We start from the raw sequence: 21,467 nt of genomic DNA, 5'->3' as shown, positions 1-21,467 counted from the left end.
AAGCAATGACAAAAAACAAAATCAATAATTGACTGAGGGAAGAAAAGGGAGAAGGAGGTAAAGACATCACGCACTAGTTGAGTATATGTACACACACATGACCATACATGGTACATACATACACACACACACACAAGCTGGGGTGGTGGCACATGTCTATACTTGAGTTCTTCCAAAGGTCCTGCTTATATGATGTCCCTATTGCAAAATAAATAGATACGTAAATAAAAGAAAAGATTTAAAGTAAGGACAGTTAAATGCACCATGGGATCCCCTACATTATGGAATAATATGGATCTGGGAACATGAATAAAAATTTCTTAGCCAGCCTCGGTGGCACATGCCTGTAACTCTAACACCTGAGAGGCAGAGACAGGAAGATCAGATGTTCAAGGTCATCCTCAGTTAAATATTGAATTTGAGGTCAATTTGGGTTTTAAGAAATCATCTCTCAAAAATGAATAAAACCATGCAGTAATAGCCTCAGTTATTAAGTAGACACACCTGGTGAGACAGAACCTCAAAGAGATGCCTTCACCAGATTGGGCTGCAGACATGACTACAGGGTGTGTTCTTAATTGTTAATTCATGCAGGGGAGCCTAGGCTCATTGTGGTGGATAATGTGATCCTGGGACAGGTGGTTCTGTTGTACAAGGAAGGTAGAAAGGCAGAGAGACAAAGCCAGTAAGCAGCCTTCATCCATGGTCTCTGCTTCAGTTCCTGCCTCCAGCTTTGAACCTCAGCTTTCCTCATTGATGGATGGTGAAGTGTAGTAGAAAACAAACCCCAGTCTATCCGAGTTGCTATCAGTCATGGCGTTTATCACAGCAGTGGAAATCTAACTAGGAAAGACCCAAAATGTGAGTAGACCTCTCAGCCATTTCAGTCCCTTGGGGGAGCCTCCCATTGACTATCACAATAAAGACCAGTATTTCCTGAGGGTCTAATTCTCTACAGTGGTGCAACCACCCTAGAAGATTCCAGCCAGGGCTTGTTAAGATTAACCCTTTCTGGTCCTGACTGAAGGCAGGTTTTGCTGTGAGGCCACTCTACCTTGAGACCAAATAAGGCTTGGTCCCAGCCATCCATCCCAGAAGGCTGTTCACGTCACCCCTGAGAGATAAGCAAAGTCAAAGCACTGACAAGAGTCAAAGGTCACCTTCCAGAGCAGATCTAGAGCTGGGAGTGGCTCTAGCAGATGTGATAACTCAAATGGACTTAACAGACATCTATAGAAAATTCCATCCAAACAGAAAAGAAAATACCTTCTTCTCAGCACCTCATGGAACTTTCTCAAAAATTGAGCACATACTAGGTAACAAAGCAAACCTCAACAGATACAAAAAATTTAACATACCTCATGCATCTTATCGGATATCCATGGCTTAAAATTAGACTTCAACAGCAATGCTAATTCCAGAAAGCCCACAAAGACATGGAAATTAAAAAATGCTCACCAGCCACAGGTCTCCTTGCCTTCCAAGTTGCTGGATGAAAGCAGGCTATGTAGATTCAGGTAGGGTTTGGGGAGATGCGGTAGTCATTTGGGGTCTTAACCAACAGTGACACCCCAGGGGTGGTTGGCAGGGGCACATTGTCCTTCAGGAGGACTCTAACAAAGACTGGGGCCTCAGAGCCCCACAGGGGCTGGGTGTGGAGTGAGCTGGGATGCTGGGAGATGCAGACTCATGAGCTCCCGGTCACCCCAGAAGGGCCCAGCAGTGGTGGTAGTAAGGGATTGTGGCTTCCCTCAGCACGTTACAGTTCCAGAGCTGGCACCACCACCAGCAGACAGCTCCCCAAGGAGGGAATTGGCAGGTTGGGCACTGACTGGAGGGTACCCAGAGGGGAGTCTCCCAGGATCCCCCGTTTCTTCTGGCTCTGGATGTGCAGGGCTAACTGGATTAGTGCAGTGGACAGGGAAGGTCTGTTGAGCCGTAGAATGAGGGAGCACACCCAAAAGGCCCTGCTGGCCACTGGCACTTCATAGAGCAGAGGATTGAGCAGCAGCTGGAGGGAGGCAGATGGGCCCAGAATGTCCAACAGCTGCAGGATGTTTGGCTCAGGCGGGAGTCCCTTGCCTCGATTGGGAGCCATGGCCTGGGCAGCAATGAGTGCTGCCAGCATGCTGCAGCCAGTAGGACCTGGAGCACAGAAGGACACACGAAGGTGACTGCCACCCATGGCCAGGCCACCTGCCCTCTGTTCTGCAGCCTCTGCCATCTCTGCTGTCTCATACTCCAGTACTGCAAAGCCCCTCATCTGCCCACCCTGGTCACATGGCAGGTGAAAGAAGGTGGGCATATCGACCGGGGACAGTGCCTGGCGCAGGGCATCCACATCATTGAAGCCAGGTGGCAGAGGACAGCTGCCCAGCATCTGTGCGATGCACATACAGTGTTTGGGGGCTCCAGTGGTTTGCCCGGTAAATCAGCCTTGCCCTGGCAGCCAAGTCTTTCTTCATGTACTCTGCAAAGCGGCCTGTGGGCTCTCTGTAACTACGAAGCAGCGCTCCAGGCTGCCAAAGGGCCACACCAGCTTCTCACACTGTGCCTGGGTCACGCTGGAGGCAGCTTGGCCACACACAACAGAGCATGTGTAGGCTGCAGCTGAACTGACAGCTCCCGCTCTCGAAGCCGGCTCTGGTGGAAGGCCCCGATGGCAGCTTCACCCTTCTCCTCTTCCAGCAGGGTCACGAAAGCTGTCCCTTTGTATTTGTCCACCAACTGTCCTTGAATTCATAGTCGCTCAGACGATCGCGATCGCCTACTTCCTGGTTGATCAAGTCCCCCGGAAGTCCCCTATTAGTATCATGGCGGCAGTTACGGAACTGGCACTCAGTAAGGTCCAGGCGCTTCCGGATCTCTTCCGGTTCCAAGGACAGCAGCTCCTGTGCAGGTGCTCATCGATAGGCGGTCCACAAAGTTTCCCCTTTGGCCTCCGCCGCCAAGTTGACCAGCGGCCAGTGAGTCAAGAACTTTAAATCTTTGAAGAAAGAATTTGAAGAAGACACTAGAAGATGGAAAGATGTCCCATGCTCTTGGGTAGGCAGAATTAACATAGTAAAAATGGCAATCTTGCCAAAACCAATCTACAGATTCAAAGCCATGTCTATCAAAATCCCAGCAAAATTCTTCACAGACCTCAAAAGAACAATACTCAACCTCATATGGAAAACCAAAAAGTCCAGGATAACCAAAAGAATCCTGTACAATAAAGGAACTTTTGAAGGCCTCACAATCCCTGACTCAAACTCTACTACAGAGCTACAATACTGAAATCGCCTGGTATTGCCATAAGAACACACAGGAGGACCAATGGAACTGAATCAAAGAATGGATATCAATCCACACACCTACAAACACCTGATTTTTGACAAAGAAGTAAAACATAAAATGGAAAAAAGAAAGCATATTCAACAAGTGTTGCTGGCATAACTGAATATCAATATGTAGAGGAATGAAAATAGATCCATATCTATAGCCATGCACAAAGCTCAAATCCAGAAGATCAAAGATCTCAACGTGACACCAACCACTCTGAACCTCATGGAAGAAAAAGTGGGAAATACACTTGAACAGATTGACACAGGAGATCACTTCCTAAATAGAACCCCAGTAGCACAAACCCTGAGAGCAACAGTAAATAAATGGGACCTCCTGAAACTGAGAAGCTTCTGTAAAGCAGAGAACATGCATGGTCAACAAGACAAAATGGCAAGCTACAGATTTGGAAACGATCTTCACCAACCCCACCACACCGCAATCAGACAAAGGGCTTTTTCCAAAATATACAGAGAACTCAAGAAATTGGTCATCAAAGGAACAAATATTCCAGTAAAAAATGTGGTATGGACCTAAACAGAGAACTCTCAACAGGTGAATCTAAAATGGCTGAAAGACACTTAAGGAAATGGTCACATCCTTTGCCTTCAGAGAAATGCAAATGTAAATAACTCTGATATAACATCTTATACCTGTCAGAATGGCCAAGATCAAAACACTGATGACAGCATATTCTGGAGAGGATATATGGTGGGGTAAATGGTACACTCCTGCATTGCTGGTAGGAATGAAAGCTGATACAGACACTTTGAGCATCAGTATGGTGATTTTTCCAAAAATTAGGAAACAACCTTCCTCAGGACCCAGCAATACCATATATATATCCAAAGGATGAGCAATCATACCACAAGGGCATGTGCTCAACTATGTTCATAACAGTATTGTTTGTCATAGCCAGAACCTGGAAACAACCTAAATGCCCCTCGACAGAAAAATGGATAAAGAAAATGTGGTACATTTACACAATGGAACAAAAAAAAAATGACATCTTGAAATTTGCAGACAAATGGATGGATGTAGAAAGCATCATATTGAAAGAGGTAACCCAGACCCAGAAAGACAAATATCATGCACTTCCTCATGAGTGGACATAAAGCAAAGAAAACCCAGCCAATCATTCACAAACCAGAGAACATGGACAACAAAGAGGACCCTAAGAGTGACACACATGGATCTAATGGACATGGCAAGTAGGAAAAGATACCTCCTGAGTAAATTGTGAGCATGGGGGTCGTAGGAGAGGGTAGAGGGGAAGGGGAGGCTGGGAGAGGAAGGAAGAAAATTATATCTCACCAAAAACGATAAATGATTGCATAAAGTAGAGCTGGGAGTGGATAGCTGATCTTGTGGTTTGGTCTTGGGTTCTACTGCAGGACAAACAGGCAGTGGAGACATTTGGAGAAGGTGGGGTGTGGCTGTGAGGGACTGGAATTCACATTTTGACAACAATGAGAGCCTTAGCAGTAGCAGATGGCTTAATGAAGGTGGCAATGGATGGTATTTCTGAGGCATGAAATCATAAAGGCCTGGAATTGGAACAACACTAACTGTTCCAGGGTTTAGGATCCACATAGACAGAGACACAAAACAGAATTCAAATCGTCAAAGGAGCCATGAGAGCTAAAGGAGTCTAAGAACACTCAAAAAGGTACTTTGGAGTTGCCCTAGCTCCGAGGTCTGCTCTAAATTTTTCATTTGCATTCTCAACGATTTTGGTGGTTATTTGGTTTATTTTGGGAGGATTTTCCCCTCTACTTTCCCTAAAATATTGGCCCAGAACATCGAGTTTCATTGACGAAACCACATGTGCCTCCCCCTTCAGGGGTGAGGATTCTGGGACCACTGATGGATTTTTTCCTCTGATCACTTTGAACACATCAACCCACTGCCTGCTGGGGTCCTAGTTTTCTGTCTGGTGGGAAATTGGATGAGGAGTTTATGGAGAAAATGTGATAAAGTCTATTCTTCTCAGCCCCGTAGAAGTTAGTCACTTGCCCTGGAGTGTCCTGGGAAACAGAGCATTGCCACAGCATCCCAGAGTCAGTCAGAGGCTACCATGTTACTCTGATCAATCTGAGTCTACTACAAAAGGAAATGATTGCTTTGAGGATGGATGTGATGGGTTCCATGAGCCAAAAGTCATGACAGCATGTTAGGGTCGGTGAGAAGTGGACCATGCTCCCCATCCACTAATAAATGGGTGTCAGTGTGTGCCAGTTGGATTTTGTCAACTTGACACACGCTGGAGTAATCTGAGGAAGAAGGAACTTAACTATCTAATAGGTAAGTCTATGCGGAATTTCAATCAGAGTCTGATGTCCCTGGGTTGGAGATCATGGGTGTATCTATAAAATAAGCTGGCTTAGAGAGTAAAGGACAGCAAGTCAGTAAGTGGCTTTACTCCGTGGTACCTGCTTTGGTTCCTGCCTCGAGGTTCTGGTCTTGACTTCTTGCCCTGACTTCCACTCATGGTAGCTTCTGATAGGAAAGTGAAAGGGAAGTAAAGCTTCCTTCCTCCAGTTGTTTTAGGTCATGATGTTTCTTCACAGGAAGAGTAAGCAAGTATACAGTGTCCATACCCATTGAAGGACAACATCCAGAACCTGTTACAATTCACACGATTCCACCTACTGTGATTATTAAAGTTGAAAGGGTTTCTATTAAGGTTTGGATGTGTAATACCCAAGAAGGATCCTGTGTTTGAACTCTGATCTCTAGCATGTGGCTATGTTTCAAAGTTGGGGAAAACCTGGTAAATAAACCCAGAAGGAAAAGGTAGGTCATGGGGTGTTGTAGAATATTAATTTAAGGTGTGTGACTTCTGTTTAGGTTGCACTTGTTGAACTCTGTGAAGCTGTGATGCTTTGCCTGTCTAAAACACCTGGTAGGCTAATGAAGATTTTAATGGCCAAACGTAAGGCAGGAGCAAAGATAGGTTGGTCAGTCACACAGAGAGTATAAATGGAAGGAGAAATCGCAGAGGAAGGAACAGAGAAAGAGCAAGAGAACAAGGAGAGGAGGATGCTAGGGGAAGCTATCCAGTTACCCAGCCACTGAGTAATAATCAAAGTAAGATACACAGAGTTTGTTTTTTTTTTTTTAAAGTAAAAAGCCCAGAGCCAGAGTCAAAGGTGGACAGAATAATTCAAAGATAAGAAAAACTTGAAAGGAAAAAGCCAAGCCAAGGCTAGGCATTGTAAGTAAGAAGAAGCTACTGTGTATAATTTAATTGGGAGCTGGGTGTCAGGTCCCCAAAGGAACAAAAGAATGAAAGAACCGACATGATCAACAAAACAAAGGTAGATATCGTGAATGCTAACTGGGTATAATCAGCCTTCCCAGGCCCCTACCTGCCAACTGACCAGGGCAGCCTTCCTGTACTTAGGGACAGAATGTGAAGAAAACCAGTGATCTAAGCCAAGCCATCATTGGTCCATTTCTTGCTCTGACCTCACAATGACAGAACCCTGTTTCTTAACTGCTCTGGCTGAGGCTGCCTCATCTCCTTACAGTTGAGAGGCTCCTGACAGATCTGCAGTTGAAACAGTGATTTAGATAGAAGTGAGATGGTTGCACTTGGTGGATATTCATGAGCTGTTGAATCTGAACACAGTGAGTTTCCTTCTAAGGTCACAGATTTGGGGTTTAGAGGTTTGTGTTTCCAGGATTGAAAATAACCCTTTCTTCCTTTCTTTCTTCCTCGGTCTGGGGTGTAATTTGGGGCAATTTTTATCATCTGCATCAATTAGATGTTTACTCTATTTTAACCTTTAGTTTTAATATTTTCTCTGGGTTCATTCCTTTTTTCACCATTTTAAAACATCTGTTTACATGGACTCTCCAACATGAGTATTCTCACAGTGACATTGACCTTCACGCACATGGAAAGCTTTGACCACATTCCCCTGATCTCACTGCCTCCTGCCCACCCTTTTCAAGTCCCTTGGTGTTTTCACTTAATAACTCAGTCAGGTACTTTCCGAGTCCAGGCCAAGTCATGTGAACTCCTATCCAGAGGACTGACAGGCACACTGGATGGTGTCCTAAGGAAGGGCAGAGATGGATTTCTGCCTGTGCTCTAGCAGAAAGCCTCCTACTAAGAGGTTGTCTTAGGATCTTCCTGGCAGTTCAAAGTCAGGGCTGGAGAGGGCCAGAGGTAAGAGTTAGATCCCATTTTGTGATGCTAATGATGGAACAGGGCAGCTGAAAAGGATTCATGAACAGAAAAAGTGAAAGTCTAAAAAGAACCTGTTCTTTGAGGAAGAGAGGAAGTTTCCTTGGTGGGACATAGCACACCAGGTCCCTCCACCATCTTCTGTCCTTCTGTGTGCCTGAACTGGCCTTTTGTGGTACATTTTCATTTTCTATCAGGGGGCAGGGCGATTGCTCGTGTGTTATCAGGCACGGGGTGGGGGCAATAATCATTTGGAAGCAAAGGATCAGTTCTGCTGGCCAGAGACCTCAAGGAACACATTCTTGAACAAAACTACCTAGTGCTGGGATGTTCTGCCCAGCACTCCAGAGACCCACCCCAAATACCTGTCCTTTTGGAAAAACAGGGGGACATTTTGTTGACAAGGACTGCCTTTATTTGATTATCACAAGCCTGGGCTAGAGGAAAACTCTTTCATCTCATCCTTTATTTTTGCAGACAGGGAGCCTCTCAGTGTGGCTCTGGCTGTTATGGAACTTGGTTTGTACACCAGGCTGGCCTCGACCTCACAGAGAGCTGCTAGCCAGTAACTAAGTGTGTAATGTTTGTACATACGATGCCCTAGGGGTGTGAACGTTCTATTGACAGAGTACGAACATCCTGCTTGAACTCTCATAAACTTCCATCTAGTTTCTTTGGCTTATGCCCCATAGCTGGCTCTGCGTGGGTCCTGTGAGGTCCATTTAAAGGGTAAATCTGTTGATTACTTAGGCAAGGTGAAGGCAGCATACCTTCAAGAACACAAAAAGGCTGAGTGCCACCCTCCCACCTCAGGCATTGATGTCATACTCATGACATACTTGTCTCCATTGTGATGAGGAGCAGCGGGCCGCTTCCTGCCACCCGGCTAGCTTTGCCTGAAATAATTACACAGAAACTGTATTCTTTTAAACACTGCCTGGCCCATTAGTTCCAGCCTCTTATTGGCTAGCTCTTACATATTGATCTAACCCATTTCTAACGATCTGTGTAACACCACAAGGTGCCTTACCAGGAAAGATCTTCACCTGCTTCTGTCTGGAGTGGGAGAATCATGGTGACTACTTGACTCAGATTCTAGCTCCCAGCATTCTGTTCTGTTTACTCCGCCTACCTAATTTCCTTTTCCATTAAAGGGCCATGGCAGTCTCTTTATTTAAACCAATGAAATTAACACAAAATAGAAGACTCTCCCCCAACATTTCTGCTTTTTCTGTTTAAACAAAAGAAAGGCTTTCACTTTAACATAGTAAGATTACATATAACAAAACAGTTATCAAGTAAAAATTACAATTACGATATCTATTTTATCCTTTATCATAACTAAGGAAAACTATAACTATCTATCTATTCTTCAACTCCATCAAAGACTCCAGAAGGATATAATATTACCTAAGTAAATGAGAAGTAAGCAACTTACAAAACTCTAGAAATCACAGAGACATCTCGCTGCCTGGAGAATCACCCAAAGTTCCTCTGTACCATTGGGGCATCCATCTTCGGCCTACAGGCCCATGGTATCCAGAGCCATTTCCATGAAGCAGGAAATTTCAAAGGCAGTTCAGTCACTATCTGTTGTGTCCTGCAGAATGTCTCACAGACTCTTTCATGAATCAGGAACCCCGAAAGATCATCTCACCTTTAGGCAAGTTCAGCAGTCCTCTTTCTGCGGGTTCTTTGTGTCCAGTCCAGTTTATGCAACAGTCCAGGCAAGAGCAGTTTCTTGCCAAAATGGCTATCAAACTCCATAAGGAGCCTCTTCGATGCCCATCTTCCTCTTGAAGTAGATTGGTGCTGCCAGAAGCAGACGTGTCTCATTGTCATGAAAAGCCCTAAGTTATTAAAACATCAAATGCCATATTCTGCAGTCTTTGAAAGATATGAAGAATGTCTATCTAATTGAAATGTATCTATATATATCTAGAAAATCTAATGAACATGACTACAAATTTGACTATTATAGATGATTATCCATTAACAACCTATATACATTACATTTTTAAATGAACTACACAATCACAATACCTTAATCAAGCTTAGAAATACATATACATATAACAAAATTGACCTTAAAATCCACAAAACTGCAAATTATTCATATCTCTATCAGTCCATGTCCTGTGTCTCACAGCCAAGGTTACTTTTGAAGCACTGGGACCCTCAATATGTACAAGACAAAAGCAGTCCTTGCCCTTCTGTTTGCTTTTGCTTTTTGGTTTGGTGAGAGAGGGTCTCCTGTAGTACAGGCTGGCCTCAAGACCACTGTGTAGCCAACGATGACCTGAACTGCTGGTCCTCCTGCCTCAACTTTCCTAGCTTTAATAATTGCCATGTGCCGGGCCACAGTGGTGCATGCCTTTAATCCCAGCAATCCGGAGGCAGAGGCAGCTGAACCTCTGTGACTTTGAGGCCAGTCTGGTCTACAGAGTGACTTCCAGGACAGCCGTGATTGTTAAATAGAGAAACCCATCCTGACAAACCAATAAAAAAAGCCAAGTGCTCACCTTTATAAGACTTTTCTTGTTTTTCTGTCAATTTAATGGCCTAACCCGAATCTACCTGTATTTTAATTACTATCTTCTCCCCAGGGCCTGACAGTCAACACCTCACCACATAGGCTGAGGCCTAGCGGGATTTCTGGTCCCGCTGGTACCAGCTTGGCCACAGCCACCAAATGTAAGTTTTAACTAAGCCTCTTTTCTTCTATTTACCAATAAAGACTTGGGAGTCAGAGCCGGGCAGTGTTGGCACACGCCTTTAATCCCAGCACTCAGGAGGCAGAGGCAGGCGAATCTCTGTGAGTTCGAGGCCAGCCTGGTCTACAAGAGCTAGTTCCAGGACAGGAATCAAAAGCTACGGAGAAACCCTGTCTCGAAAAAATCCAAAAAAAAAAAAAAAACACAAAAAAACTTTGGAGTCAGATGTTGGGGTGATAACCTGCTAGCTCAGAGAGGCCAAGAAGCAACGAATCTACTTTCCTGTTTGGACAGAGACCCAGCAAGAAAAGCATCTCTTCACTCATCCCAAACTAAAAAGACCCCAAATAGCTAAGTGCCTCCCTACAACTTCCTGTGCATCCCTCTCTTCCTATATTGCTGGCTGGTTTGTTCTTCCTTGGCTAATTCTTGTCAACTAGTTGCTCACTCCACTCCCTGAGTTTGTTTGTTTTTCTTTTCTTTCTTTATTTCAGCTTGTTGAGACAGATGGATAGGTACGCCTTGCAGAGTGAGGTTGGATATTTATTTAGTGGGTATGGAGAGAAGGGGAAAGAGGAGAGGAGCAGAGAGGAAGAGGAAGACAGAAACAGAAGAGGGAAGAGGAGTAGTGGGGAGAATGGAGCAAGGCAGAAGCTGCGTCTTCGGGAGTTGAGATGGGAAAAGCCATATTCTCCTGATCGCACTGCCTCCTGCCCACCCCTCCCAAGTCCCTTCGTGTTCTCATTTTTTCACTCAGCCGATCTGTACTAGGTGACAGAAGGGGAAAAAAAACCCGTGAGCTGTGAAAAGCCACCATTTGTCCTTTTCTGTTCTGACCTCACAATGACAGGTGCCAGTGCCATCACAGCTCTGGCTGAGGTTGCCTCCTCTCCTTACAGTGCAAGCGGGCTCGTGAGGTGGAAAGTGGTTGGAGCTCTGTGCTGGTGAAAGAGACTATTTGGACTTTCAAGATCTGCTGGACTCCAACATAGTAAGTTTCCCTCCAGCTTTGTTGCCTTTGATTGTTGTTGTTGTTGTTGTTGTCTGTGTATTTATTCATTTTCTGGCTTGATTTATTAGCTTACTTTTTCATGTTTTTTTTTTTACTCTGTTTATTTTGTAAGTGTATAGGAGGAGAATTCAAGACAGAAAGTCTCTGTGTAGCTATGGCCTTCCTGGAACTCAGTCTGTAGATATGGCTGGCCTCAAACAAAAAGATTACCTGCTTTGCCTTCTGAGTGTTGGGATTAATGGCATGTGCCACCACAGCCCGGTAGTTTTTATATTTAAGTTGTGCATCTTGGGGTATAACTTTTATTATTTTTATTTTATGTGTATGAGTATATTGTTTTCTTTCTTCATGTGTACCAAGAGCCTCGCACCTGTGGAGGTCACAAGAAGAAGACAGATTAGCTAGAACTCAAATAACAATTGATTGTGAGCACCATGTGTGTTGGGCCTGGAACCAGGGTTCTCTGAAAGAGCAGGAGGTGCTGTTAAACACTAACTCATCTCTCCAGAACCTCTCTCTTTAGTTTTGCTTCTTCATTTACTTTTGTTATGTGTTCTTTGGTCTGTTTCTCTTTTCTCATTTCAAGCCTTTCCTTGTTATGGCGTACCATATCATAGGAACAATTTAGTCCTGGCAATCGCAGGAACATCTCTAATGCATTCTGAGCACTTGATCATGTGATTAACCCACGCAGCTATGCTTTCTTCTCACACGACCTCCTCCACATTCCTAGGAGCCTCCTCTTATGTTGAGGACCTCCTCCTGCTCCCATGTTCCACATATGAGAGAAGAAAAGTGACACATTTGAAGGACTGGCTTTTCCCATGTAGAGCGATCTTCTCCAGTGACAACCATGTTCTTGAGAGCCCCACAGATTCATCCTTCTCTATGGCCGTCCTTATGTATGACTGTGGCACTCTTGCCCTTAATTCTGTTTCAATGTTGTGTTGTCAGGCTAAATGCGTAGAGATATCCTTGCAAGGATCTTTGGGAGCATATTGTAACCATGAAGTATGGCCTGACTTACGTGAATTTGGTGAAAAGTATTAAGTGGTATTATTAAGGACTTTACATCTATGTTCATCATGGAAATAGCCTCTATTATTCTTCATTGTTTTTTCCTGGTTTGGGCATGAATGAGTTTGGAACTGCTAAGGACCTTTCTATTTTGTGGAGTATTGAGGAACACTGACATTTGATTTCAAGAGATTGGAAGGATTCATCAGTAGGTTTGCCTGCTCCTGGGCTTTCCTATGCAGATTCTTTCCTCATAAATATTTCAATCTTGTTCTTTATCATATCTTTTTACTTGAATTTATATCAAGAAGTTTCTCAATTCCATCCACATTTTCCAGTCCATGAGAAGGACTCTCAGGGTTTTCAAAAACAGATTTCTTTGGGAGATGGGTTAGCCTGGAGAGACAGCCCAGCAGTTAGGAGCATGGACTCTTCTTGCAAAAGACCAGGTCTGCAATCCCATGACAACATAACTTCCTGAAGTGCCGCACCTAGGGGATCTGTTGCCGTCTTATGTCTTTCCAGGTCATAGAAATAAAATTAATCAAAAAGACTTATATCACTATTATATATAGTACACGTGAGTATACATTTAGGCGACCTCAAGTGTGTGTTTGTGTGTATACATATGTGTGTGTGTGCGTGGGCGCGTGTGTGTCTGTGTTTGCCCTTGTGATCGTCCACGCATGTGTTTGGATGCCCTCAGAGGTCAGAGGTATAGGATCTCCTAGAACTGGAGGCAGTGATCCACCTGACCTGGGTCCTGAGAACCAAACACAGGTCCTCTGCTGAAATAATTAACCTTCTGACCTCCTGAGCCATCTCCCCACCAAGACACTCTGGGTTTTCGGGGTTTCTGTTGTCTCATCAACTTCTCATGCATATGATTTTATTAGTATCTTGTCTCTCAATGAGTGTTCAGCTCAAGTAAGAGGATGATTCTCCTGTCCAATCAGTGGCTCGTAGCTTCTGCGACCCTTTGTTTTATTCTCTCCGTTTCTGGGTGAATCCGGCCAACCTGACCTGTGTTATGTTCTGCTGTCCACTGCTTTGGAAGGTACTTCCTTCCCTTCCTGAGCACTACGTAGCTGGTTAGGTTGCCTGAAATATCGGTGACTCTTTTTCTCTTTGGAATGTAGGAATTGATAGTGATAAACATTCTCATTGGTGTGATTTAAACTGTTTGTTTAAAGTTCCCGTTGTGTTTCAGCGAGAACCTGGCCATGGAGGAGGTCAGAGAGACCCTCTACTGTGACAAGGAGACATTTAGCAGTATCTATCAAATGCTGACAACTCTGGGACGAGGAACCTTTGCCACAGTCAAACTGGCCTTTCACATGCCCACTGTCAGCTACGTGGCTGTGAAGATTCTGGCAAATGTGAATGGGGACTGCGCCCGGAACAACAATGAGGTTGATATAATGAGATCCCTCGTTCATCCGCATATAATCAGGTTCCTTCATGAGGTGCAGACACGGGACATGACGTATCTCATAATGGATTACGCCTCCAAAGGGGACCTGTTGCGTCAGATTCGCAAACCGGGAGGCTTACAGGAGTGTGAGGCTCGAAGGCTGTTTGGACAGGTAGTACAGGCAGTGAAGTACTGCCACGACAACTGTATCGTCCACAGGGACATTAAGGCAAATAACATCTTGATCGACGCCTCTGGAAATGCCAAGCTCTGTGATTTTGGCCTGGCAGTCAGAGTTGTCCCTGGGACAAAACTAAAGACTTTCTGCGGCACTCTGGCCTACTGTGCCCCGGAACTCTTTGGAGTGGAGCCATACGATGGCTATGCCAGCGATGTTTGGAACTTAGGCGTGCTCCTCTACTACATGGTGGCCAGGCACCTTCCGTTCCAAGCGAGCTCTCCTATGGGGTTGAAGCAGCAAATTTTGGCTGCAAACTTCAGCGTTCCTCATCATGTCCCACTTGATATTTTCAATGTAATCGTGGAAATCTTCATGATCAGCCCCAACAGGAGGCCCACCATCAGTCAAATCCTGACGCGCCCCATGATCAGGGACAGCCAGGCACGGGCATCCATCCAGAGTCTCCCAGGCACCCTGAGCCCTAGCATTGTCGGCACCATGGCAGGTGAAGAAATACTTGAGTGTCTAGAAGACCAAAAATTTAATCAGGCGACGGCCACACACCTGAGTCTGCAACACCAGGCACCCGGGGGAGACAGCTGCCATCACTGGGTGAAACCCACAAAACCCATGGAGCCAGGCCTTGTCCTCAACCTGGCCGATCTTCACACCTTTTCTGGGACTCTCAGGAAAGCTGCTGAGCCTACTTCCCGAACCTTCATCGTGCCATCTGAGCCCCAGAAGAAAGAAGATGCGAATTCCAGGCAGGGTGGCAGAAGGCATAGCGTGCCTGCCACCCTGTGCTGCCAGCCAAGGAGGATCCACCTTGCCCACCTATCCCACCTGCGCTGTCCTGTGGCTGATTCCCTCATGAGCAGCAGCCTGGACAGCAGCAAGAGTTTCTCTCCATCGATGATCAGGTTGTGTGGCAGCCTGACGGCGAGTGCCCAGCCATCCTGCTCTCTGTACCACCCTCTTGGGGCAGACCACAATGAGGCAGCAAATGATGTAGAGAAACTCTGGAGCTCGCTGGGGACGGCTCTGCTTGTAACCCCCAAAGGCTCCTCCCTTGGAGACACACTGCAGGAAGAAGTGACCACCAGACAGGAAGAGGCCATCAGCCATGGTCAGCGCCAGGATGCCGGGCCAGCTTCCTCCCGAAACCAGATGTGTCAACGCTGGAAGAGGGTAAAGAAAACCATTGTCAATGGCTTCCGACACCTATGTTGCTGCATGCCTCCTGCAGAGAGTAACCATGCCTCCCGTGAGAACCAGGCTCCACAGTCAGGGGATCCTAGAGGCACCCACAGAACCAGGTGAGCACCTTTCTCATTTCATCTGATTAGTACTTTTCCTCCTGTCCTTTGTGATAAATGATGCCTGTGTCCACTCGTAGCACACTGTGAGCATAACAATCTGTCACTTCAGAAAGACCAGGTGTTCCCTGTAGTGTGACCTCAGGATTGTTGAGCAACAGGGGGATAGCAGAGATGCTGAGTGAAGCAGGGAGAGGTGGTGGCAAGGCCAAAGGAGGCAAAGATTCCTTAAAGGAACAGTCGGGTACTTGGGCGCTGCAGGGCAGTGCACTAAGTCTTGTGTGTTTTGAAGTCACTAAGAGTCTCCTTCCTGTGCCTTTCTCTTTGAAGCCCCGAAGAGTTCAAGCCCCAACTCAGTAGCTTCTGAGCCACAAGTTGGGGATCGGTCTGGATGAGATTCAGACAGCCCCTCTGGGGACCCATGCCAGATGCCCAGGACACTGTCTGGCCACAGGCCCCTCCTGCAGAGGAAGAGCTGTCCACCTGAGAGAACATCTATCTCTCCAGGTAAAATCCCAGGCAGGAAGGGTAGGCTTCCCACAGGGTCTAGCTCAGTGTGGAGGACTGAGGTGCAAAGGTGCCCTAGGCTGTCTTGTGGAACAATAGTGCCTTGCCCTCTCCCCATGCCTGCGGAAACATCAGAAGAGGTGCTCTGGGTAGTGACTGTCCTTTGCCCCCTGTTTCTTGGCAGAGAACACGGTCTTCTCCATAGGGTGAGACTTCCCTCCCCCAAGGAGAGTATTCCTAGTCAGCCTGCCCTAAGTTGGGTTGCCAGGTTGAGAATGTGTCCTGCAAGCAGCCCTGTAGGGGGCTCCTCTAGAGGGCAGGCTCCTGCAAGAACCTTTAGCAGGAATCCCCACAAGTCGTCCCAGCAGGTTCCATTGCTTGAGTCCTCAGACCCAAAGCTTGGGAAAATCTGAGCTGGGGAGTGAGTGACCCCAGGGCAGCAGAGTCCCCCCTCTCCACCAATTCTGCCTTCCAGCTACTCACCTCCTGCCTCTGCCTGCTTGCTCCTTCAAGGCCACCATTCTCATCAGTGACAACCAGCTCCTGCACTTACCACCATGTGCCACACCATGAGAGACTGGTAGGTGTCAGATTGGAGTGAAACCTGAAAACCTAATGAGGGGTCAGCAACCTGCTGTGCCTCCTGCCTCCAGCTTGCCTGAGTCTGCCTGAGTCTGCAACTGGCCAGTGAAATTCTTTAAGAAGGCTTCTGTTTTTCTCAGCCTTTTAAAGGTGAGCAGGCTTTTCCACTTCTTTTGGACATGGGTGGGGTGTGCTTCCCGGAAGCTGCCTCGTCCATGCCACAGTCACATTGGTAAAATCTCATCTCGTGTTCTTTCTGCCTAGACCTTGTCAACCTGTGACAGCAAGAGACCCAGAGAAGACTGTGCGACTGGTGTGGTGGTCCATCTCTCCAGCTGTCTTCCTCATTAGAACCATCCTGGGTATCTTCTGTATTCAAGAATGTGTCCCAGCATTCAGCGCAGGTCGTTGTGGTGGCGGATATCCCGGCCTCTGGTGCCACTCTATTCTCCTGCCTCCCTTCCCAAATTTTATGGCGAAATCTCCAGACTCGGATCCCCCTCATTTCTCCTTGGAGCGCTGCGGTTACAAGATACAGAATTGTGGCTTATTCGAGCCCCTCCAGACTTTACCCCACAGTGGTGAGTGGTCACTCCCACCCCGCCCGCTAGGAGAATCCCCCAAACACACACACACACTGGAAACTGAACCCACCCCACACTGTGAACCTAGAACTGTAGACAGCCTTTCTGATAACCCGGATAATCAGCCATGTTCTGTCTAGCCCAGGCTGGTTTCATAAGTCCCATCATCGTCTGGCCTTGGTTTCTTGAGTCTGGAACTACAAGTGGGTGTCACATGTTCTTTTGTTTTTTAGAATCATTTTTAGTTTGTTTGTTTGTTTGTTTGTTTTTCAAGACAGGGTTTCTCTGTAGCTTTGGAGTCTGTCCTGCTGTCCTGGAACTAGCTCTTTTAGACCAGGCTGGCCCTCAAATCACCTGCCTCCCGAGTGCTAGGATTAGAGGCGAGCACAGCCACCACTGCCTGGCTTTATTTTGGAGAATCTTAACATCCTATGCAGTAGTTAAACTCGGATCTTTCTGCTTCTACCTCCCAAGGGCAGCTACCGAGCCCAATTTTATACAATGCTGGTGATGAAATCCAGGGCCCATTCATACTAGGCACAAACTCCATATCTGAGCCTCGTCCCTCGCCTGCCTGCCTTAAACATTACTTAACCATTTTGATGGGGATTAGATTTAATGTCAGCACTCAGGAGACTGAGGCAGGAAAATGGTAGGCTTCGCGGCCAGCATGAGATAGGGAATACCAAGCTAGCATCACACACAAAGGGTCTGTCTCAAGAAACAGCCAGGAGCCGGGTAAAGCCAGGTCGTGATGGTGCAGCACATGGGAGGCAAAGGCTGGTGGATCTCCGAGTTCCCTGCCAGCCTGGTCTACAGAGTGAGTTCCAGGACAGACAGGGCTACACAGAGAAACCCTGTTTTGAAAAGCAAATATTAAAAAACGAAGCAAGCAAGCCAGGAACGGTGGCACGTGTCTGTTTGCAGTACCTGGGAGGTGATGCAGGCTGATCAGGAGTTCTAGGCCTCACACAAGCCCCACACAACAGAAGTTAGTTGAGACAAAACTCAGGGTTTTAGCACCCTAGCCTAGAAAAGCTGCTTCTTCTAGCCCCGGCCTCCCGCTTTGCAAAGGATCTAGCCAGCCTCTGCCTTCTCCCTTTCTTTCCTCAGCCTCAATGGGTGGCATGTGCCTCTCTCTGGCTCAAAGACTGTTAAGGGCAAACTGGATGGCAAGAGGTGCCGATGCCGGGTCCTTACCGGCAGCCCTCAAGCTGGAGAAGCCACCTTGCTGGCATCGTCAACAGAGGTGGGAGGAAGACTCACTTGCCTTTTGTAGAGTTCTTCAACCCTGTCCTTGTCTGTTCCCCTTCACTGCTGACTGTCTGTACCTTGTACTCATGGTCGTCTATTTTCTTTGCGAAAGCATATGACTCTTAAACCCCACAGTGGCATATCTATTGTTTCCTTCTAATGAAGAATCCTTTCTTTTTCTCTCCTCTTGTTTGGACTCCGGTTTACTGTATGTAGTCCCGGCTGCCAAGGACCGTCGATCCTCCTGCCCTCAGCCAACTGAGTGTAGGTGGTATAGGTATGTAACTTGTCTCAGTGTATTTTAGAAGTTTTACTTTTTAAATCATCTATGTAGGGTTGGATATCCTTGGTCTTTTAATTCTTCTGCCTCCGTGTACAAATGTAGAGATTACAGGAATTCCACACCAAGCCTGGTTTGTTTGGTTCTGGAAACCAAACCCAGGTTTCTGCATGGTGGGCAAGAGTTACCCCAACTGAGTCACACCTGGAGCTCAGGAGGGTAGCCTCAGACTAGGTATTTCTCTCTGTAGCTGAGAAATACCTCCTGATGGAACTGCAGATCTTACCCATTGACCCTGATTTTTCTCTTGCTCTCTCTCTCTCTCTCTCTCTCTCTCTCTCTGTCTCTCTCTCTCTCTCTCTCTCTCTGTCAATTTTTTTTCTTTTAGCCTTTCTAGATGACCTGTTTTTCTGACTGAGAGTCTTTAGAAGTTGCACACACAAGGGGTGTAGCTGGACATCACTCTTCTTCTGAAGCTAGTGAGCTGTGTTCTGGGTGGGAGGGAGGAAGAGGAGGCTGTCCCAGTAATGTATCATCTCAGAGTCCCCAGACTCTCCCCTGTATATCCAGGCAGCGTTGAAGGTATGTTCTGACCAGAAGCCCTCGAGTCACCCGCAACTAACTCCCTATGAACCTGCATGAAGCAAAATGGAAGTCACCAGCCCTAACCAGCCCGTGTCCCGAACTCAGGCTGATGAAACTAGGAAGATGGAGACTCACTCCCACTGCTTGAAGCTTTAGTCACCTCACCCCTTGGGGCAATCTCCTATCCCTCACATTTAGACAGTTCTAGGGAGTTTGTGGTTTTGTCTTAAAACTAGATGGTAGAGCTAGGGTGAAGGTGTATGCCTATTATCCCAGGACTCTGGAGGTTTAGACTAGTGACTAGCCATGAATTCAAGGCCAATCTGTTCTCCATGAGGCACAGTAGTCTAGGCTTTGGTGGCTCTCTCTCTAAAACACAGAAAGTGAACGACAGGACTAATGCTCAGTGTGCCTAGCATACACACTGGCTCTGGGCCTGGCTTCTTTAGCATAAAATGAAACCAGGTGGAGCATGCCACAAATCCCGGTATTGGGGGGCAGACACAAGAGGATCAGAGAGTCAAGGCCATCTTCCAACACAGAAAGTTGGAGGCCAGTCTAGGGGGAATGCCACTCCTTTTGAAAACCAACAGCACCTACCCAGAAATCTTAATGCCCCAATCTGAGAAAACAGTGACATAGCAGCCCATTCCAACCACGTATTCCTAGTGAGTCAAAAGATCTTTGTGACAGAGAGAAGAAAATATGGCTTCCAGATGTGCAGGGTTATTTCTGCGACTCACATCTGGAATTATCCTGAGCCAATTGAGTTCATCCTTGTGCACAGCACTGAGGACTGTTGGGTAAGTACTCCCTGCTGGCCCTGTGGGAGGCACTGACAGGAAGGTTTGGGGAGCATGGAGACCCCCACCTGTGCCAAAAAGAAAGGCAGGAAGGCTGCTGGCCCTGCCACCCATCAGAAACTCTGATGTTGTGCTGCCCCCTTGTGGCACTTCTGTACCAGCTCCGTTTTTTTTTTATTTATTATGTATACAATATTCTGTTTGTGTGTATGTCTGCAGGCCAGAAGAGGGCACCAGACCTCATTACAGATGGTTGTGAGCCACCATGTGGTTGCTGGGAATTGAACTCAGGACCTTTGGAAGAGCAGGCAATGCTCTTAACCGCTGAGCCATCTCTCCAGCCCAGTTCTGTAGTAATAAGAGCGGCGGGGCTTTGTTCCCAGCACCCCGGCCGCCTGCCCGGCTAGCTTATGCCCGAAATAACAACACACAAACTGTATTCATTTAAACACTGGTTGGCCCATTCTCTTCTAGGCTAATTCTCAAATATTAATTTAGCCCATTTCTAATCATCTGTGTATGGCACCCCAAGGTGTGCTTACCAGGAAGATTCTAGCCTATGTCCATCCTGGGTCGGAGCTTCATCCCGGGAGCGGGGCATGGCATCTCTCTCAGGCGTCTGCTCCCGAGAGGAGAGCTGTCGAGACTCTGACCTCACTTCCTCTTCCTCCCAGCATTTTGTTCTGTTTACTCCACCTACAGGGCCAAGCAGTTTCTTTATTGGCCGATGACCTTCCTCCATCACAGTTCCGTTTTAATGCGCCTGGTTTGCTGGGGTCTCTGCTTCAATTCCTGCCACAAACTGGGGTGAGTGGGTTTGCTCAGAGTTGGGGTGGAGGGAGGCTTCCACTGCTCTGTACCCATCTGACGTGATTCTATCCTTCTTTACTTCATTCCATTTCTACAGTATCCTAATAAAAGAACAAAGTAGCTGTCATAGATGTTCTGTCCAGGGGTTGTCCCTGAAGAAACTTCGTAAACTACATTGCTGCTTCTTCCTGGCCCCGCTGTCTATAATGAGAAATGATTGGCACTAAGCAAGAGTGTGAAATCGACGCCCTGGGTGAGATTCAGAAGCACAAGAAGCCTGACAGTGACTGTCTGTCTGTACAGTGTCTAGTTACCTTGTTTGGTATGTGTTCATGTGCAGAATCCAAGGAAAAGACCCGGCAGGCTTGCTGAAGCTGGCCACCCCAGCAACTGGAGATGGAGACAGGTGAATCTCCATTTTTGTTCTGTTGTTGTGATTTTTTTCTTTTGGGGACAGGGTTTTTCTGTTTGGCCCTTCCACTCTAGACCAGGCTGGCCTTGAACTCATAGAGATCTGCCAGCTTCTGACTCCTGAATGCCAGGATTGTGGGTGTGTGCCACCATTTGAGGCAGATGCATTTCCTCCTCAGTGGCCTTGAGAAAGCCTGTGTTAAAAAACAAGGTGCCCAGCATTCGTGAAGTGACATCTGACACCGAACACCTGTGCTACACACACATACCTTGAGCTTGCAAGTGTGTGTGTCTACGGACACCGCTGCACACTTACACAGTGTTAGCATATAGTGTGTGAGTGCATCTGCACACACTTAAGTCAAAATAGTGTGAGGAAGCACAAGGACAGCCTGGGGCGCTGTGGACCTTTAGTCCCAGCACTTGGGAGGCAGAGGCAGGCAGATCTTTGTGACGTCAGTTTGATCTACAACTGCAG

General features: G+C 46.8%; 2 pseudogenes; one reads left to right on the top strand and one right to left on the bottom strand.

Moving 5' to 3' along the window:
- Positions 1-1,631: 1,631 nt before the first annotated feature.
- Positions 1,632-13,421, bottom strand: LOC121444196 (annotated as a pseudogene).
- A 64-nt stretch (positions 13,422-13,485) lies between these two features.
- LOC121444195 lies at positions 13,486-14,386 on the top strand (annotated as a pseudogene).
- The last annotated feature ends 7,081 nt before the right edge of the window (positions 14,387-21,467 follow it).

This window comes from Microtus oregoni, unplaced genomic scaffold, assembly GCF_018167655.1.
Source record: "Microtus oregoni isolate MIOR12 unplaced genomic scaffold, Mior012 000118F_ref0000498, whole genome shotgun sequence".
NCBI classification, from domain to species: domain Eukaryota; kingdom Metazoa; phylum Chordata; class Mammalia; order Rodentia; family Cricetidae; genus Microtus; species Microtus oregoni.
The sequence above is the reverse complement of the archived record's forward strand: the minus strand, read 5'-3'. Positions and strand labels throughout refer to the sequence as shown.